Source organism: Hippichthys cyanospilos, chromosome 6 (assembly GCF_059441005.1).
Source record: "Hippichthys cyanospilos isolate Australia breed blue-spotted pipefish chromosome 6, RoL_Hcya_1.0, whole genome shotgun sequence".
NCBI lineage: Eukaryota > Metazoa > Chordata > Actinopteri > Syngnathiformes > Syngnathidae > Hippichthys > Hippichthys cyanospilos.
In genome coordinates this window covers 12,217,501-12,222,316 of record NC_142374.1, presented here as the reverse complement: position 1 = coordinate 12,222,316, position 4,816 = coordinate 12,217,501, and the positions used below count along the sequence as shown (strand labels likewise).

The window sequence follows — 4,816 nt, the reverse complement described above, 5'->3', positions numbered from 1 at the left end:
ACATGTTCATTAAAGAAGGAAACGCGTTTGAAGAGATCTATTAGGGAACTGATATACAGGTACAGTATGTGCAAAATTTACTAATACAAATATTAGAATTTCATTTTGTCATTATTCATACATAGTTAGTTTTTAGATCATTTTTTAACAACTTCTTTCTAGTTCAGTGTTTCTTAGTTTTGTATTAGTTTTAGTAATTACATTATTTTGAGTATTCATTGAGCACAAGACTTAAAAGGTCAGGAAGACAATGTGTAAAAATTCTTACAGTTACAGTACTGCAATTCATAAACATCTGAGGAAGTCCTACAATCTCGAAACAAATCATAATAAATGAACCCTGAAACCTCATGTATAATTACTTAGACAAAAATGAAAGACGTTATTATAATTATAGTTTTAAGATAATATTAGCGTTCTTGTGTTTTAAAAAAAATCGTTTGAAGTTTATTTGTAAAACATTTGGAATTTTAGTTGTTTGGTTAATTTTCGTTGACTATACTTGGTCTGATCATGAACGTCAACGTATGTACCACGTACGGGAAACCAAAAGCTAGGACGCTGCTATTTTGTTTATTACGGTAGTAGTTAAATGTGCGCGTTTCAGCGAGGTCCGGTGAATACGGTAAGCGGGAGCTCGTGGCTGGATTTCTTGGCTGAGGTTGTGTCGAGTGAAAGCTCTGAGCGCGGGGATGTTCCTCTTCACTCTGTTTTAGCGGGGCTCACTCGCTACACCAATCGACCACAGTTCTCCTTCAGTCTAACTCCGGGCTCCAATTTGTTCCCTATACCTGTAAGTTACTTTACTTTCTCCTTTACAAAATGCCCATTTACCGCAAACACGAGTGCACATGACTGTAATCTGGGCAATGTTTTCATGTGTGCGTCCGTGAACGTCTCATAGTAAGTATTCGCTAAAATAGCGTCTGTATACGAGAGCGTGAGATTGTTTCACTATTTTGCGTATTGTTTGTTCCAGTGTTTATTTGATGTGTTGTTGAGGGTTATGTCTCATTGTGTGCCCAATTGCAGGTCTCTGTGTTCGGCGCGGACAGTCTTGTTGAATCCATCTAAATAACGAAAAACCAAACAACCAAAAAAAAAAAAAATGCATGTCAAACACAAGTCGTGTGCTGTGGCGACTTTTAAGTACATCTTGTAATCTTACAAAATTGACCGTTCAAGTTTTTATTTCCGGTCAGACAAACAGCATAACGGTGGCATCCCACCCTGCTGATCTGAATTTGATGACTGGATCATCCATTGCTGTTCTTAAGACCTAGTTAAGGTTTTTTTTTTTTTTTTCCAAGTTTCAGTTGTTGCCAACCACTAATAAAAGAAAGAATCATAATATTCACGTGTCAGTGAATGGAACGCAGTATTTACCTCGAGTAACATTATTTACTCGAGGTAAATACTGCGTTCCCTTCACTGACACCGAAATATTATGATTTTCTTTTCATCAAGTGGTTGGCAACAACTGAAACTTGGAAAAAAAAAAAAAAAAAAAAAAAAATATATATATATATATATATATTACTGTATATGTCATTTTACATTTGCACAGCAAGGTAGGGGTGGTGTGGTGTGAGCAGCAATCATGCATGAGGCCATACTGCAGTTCAGGTGTGTCCTGACTTGTCTTCAGAGCTGTTGAGCAATGCTGCGGCGCACAACTGCAAACACTTTCATCATACCGTGGGTTCTTGTCTGAAAAACAAATCTGCTCTTGACGCTTGTTTTATGAATGAGATCATGGGCCTTTGTCTTTGCTCGCGTGACACATAAGGGGAGAAAACGGGAGAGAGAAAATAGGAGAGACATTGCTTGCCCCCCCCCACTTGGAATGCCGACTACAAATAAGATTATTATTTATAAAAATTGTATAAGTATACTTAAAACTGTATCCTTTTTAACACTGACAAAAGGAAAACACTTTCTAAACTAACTTTCTACAAAAGTTAGCTATTTTTTTACAGCATTCATACAGGTTACAGATTTTGTCTGAGCAGAAAAAACCCAAGTGCATCAAAATGCCTAAAAAACAAAGCCTCTCAGGCCCGCCCCACTATTTGAGAACTAACATAAGGAAGACAGCTTTTTACATTTTAAATTGCTCCAGCAGACAGCCAGTAGAGTGAAATTATTCTTTAGTGGATATGCTGTAGTACTTACTCGATTTGTTATTAAGAATCTATTGCTCACTATGGATTGTTTTTCTCTCATCACTATGCAATTGGTAATGAACATCTTAGATCTGTGGGTGGGCAGGGGGACTAAAATTGCTTGCACCTTAATCCAGTGATCCTTTGTGTGAACTTTGGGATTGACCTATGTTTTGATTACATTGCAACTGTTTGCATTATGCACTTGTCTGACAGTTGCAATCTGAAACAATGTGGAAGAACTAGTTGCTACAGGCTAAAATGCAAAACATTTCAATCTTTATCTATTTATGACAAAAAAAAAGAAATAGAGGCTGGTGAACACATGCAGTCACATGTTTGGAACTTTCTGAACTCTGGCACTTTAGACTGTGGAAAAAAAATTCAATCAGAAAAAAAAAAAAGTTGCCTCCTGCTCTTACTAGTTGTAATCCCATTGCACAGTTATAACATACAAACATTTAACCCAACCTGCTGCTCTTTTCTGTGTCCAGCAACAGCACGAGCTTCAGGTGTCGTTCTAATTGACTTATTGTTTCATTTCATACCAGTACATAACACAGTACACTGTACTTTTGCTGAGTCACAGATACGAAATATCAATACCAATCAAACTTTTGATTCCCCTCTAAAAAAAAAAAAGATACATCATTTTAAAGAAAGACCTACCTATTTGTGCAAATATTTTCTTTATAAAGTCATGAAATAAATGGCTCTCTTCTTTTCTCTTTATTTAGAATTTTCAGTTTACGATCACAAAACTGCTCCAAGAGTACGGTGGATACAAGTATCAACTGCCATTGCAACTACCTATAGCTTCAAATAAAATCTGGCTATCGGCCTGATACTGATGCACGAGATCAACCTGATACTCATACTTCGTAGTGGTACATGCCCATCCCTAGTAGTATCCAACTAGTCTGCTGAATTTGCTGGTTTGTAAGTTTTATAACAACTATAATTGCTGTATCATCATATTTATTGTTGCCGATGGGCAAACGTCTGATATGATAGCGTGGTTTACAAAATACACTCAAGTGGCTTTGGCAAATGGGTCATAGTGGCATGATGAAGAGCCCCCCCTTCCCCCCTGTGCTTGTAGCCTCAGGCCATACTGACCATGGACAACCCTCATTCAGTTCTCTCTTACTAATGGCACTCATGCAAACAGCATGCTATGTTGCACAGCAGCCTCACATTTTGATTGCACATCTAAGTAAATTGTCTGTTATAATTTTTTTTTTTTTTTATATTATTTGTTATGTGACATTTCTTACAAGACGGTCAAAGCACCAACTGAGGTTTTTCTTTGGGGTGGGAGTGTGTGTGTGTGTGTGTGTGTGTGTGTGGGGGGGGGGGGGGGGGGATAAATGCCTTTTTATTTGTCTTAAGTACAAATGTGACGTGTTAAAAAAATATAGTGAATTTTGGGCAATTTTACTATCCAATTTAAAATGGCATCGCATAATCAGTTGGGGCCTTTAATCGACATGAATACATGACATGATCACACATTGCAAGCATATTTTCATGCGACAAATGGTTTTGTTTATTTATTTATTTTAGCATGGGCATCCCAGGAGGGAAGCAGTGAGTTTCCACTAATTGGCAAAATGTTAAGCACTAGCATATGTAAGTAATGGTTGATATGCCTGTGCATTTTTTGTGACAATGCACTGAGGCATAGGCACATCGTATAGTTTTAAGTGGTCCCTCAGGTCCTTTGAATGTTCTTTCAATGGTAGCCAAAGCAGATAGTGACCTTTTTTTTTTTTTTTTTTTTTTTTTTTTTTTAATATCCTCGGTGAGAACAAACCTTAATTCATAACATAGGCCATTATGACATGGCACGCTCCATCTATTATCATTTTATGGTTATTGGTGGTTTGAAATGAGAAGAGTCAATCAGAAGAGGACGGGCAATATTTATGTGGCAGTTCAAAGGCAAGCTTCCCACAGGCACTAAAAAATGTCAATATTGTGCTTACAAGGTCTGAAAATTGTTTATGAATACAACCACTAATGGCTGTGTGGTTGGATAAATCAGTCACTTGTTTGATGGCAGATATGACCTCTATATTAAAATGTTTACTCTATATTGCACACACTTTTTTATTTTTAGAATTATGTTTATATGCTGCCCTGTATTTTGTCTGTAGGGAGTCTTTCTACTAGCCACCATGGATCACTTTTTTTTATGGCATGTTGCTTAATTCCCTGTCGACTGCAATGAAAGTTTGTTAGCAGTGGCATTAATAATGACCCTCAAGCAGATGTGCTTGTTTATTTCCCGTGGACAAGATTAGCAAAGATCAGACCATATGCTGCTTTCTATGGCGCTGGCACTTTTATTGCAACTGTAAGCTGCCAAAGTCATTAATTTTAGCAGGGGGAAGACACGAAAGCAATTCCGTTTTTCTCTTGACAAACCACTGTGGACAATATTGTGTGTATTTGGAAATTCATGTGCTACCTCAGGCAAGGCAAATTGTCTGTAAATCTTTTTGGGCATATATTGTGTAATGCCTCCATTTCATATTGTCGTGTCGGTCAACTCGTACTTTAGTTTGACATTTTTCATCTATTCATTTTTGACCCATCTTGCGATATTTTCCAGTTGAATTTATTTTACAGCATACTCTTATCTTGAT

The 4,816-nt window shown here is 37.1% G+C and overlaps 1 protein-coding gene across 2 annotated transcripts in view; it reads left to right on the top strand.

Annotated features, from left to right (window-relative positions):
• Positions 1-647: 647 nt before the first annotated feature.
• LOC148422218 (tumor protein p53-inducible protein 11-like) overlaps positions 648-4,816 on the top strand; it is a 31,598-nt gene continuing 27,429 nt past the window's right edge. The window contains exon 1 of one of the 2 annotated variants that reach the window (XM_088416177.1): positions 648-793. The gene's annotated coding sequence lies outside the window, so the exon portion shown is untranslated. The remainder of the gene's footprint in view (positions 794-4,816) is intronic. The other variant, XM_088416176.1, reaches the window with a different exon arrangement.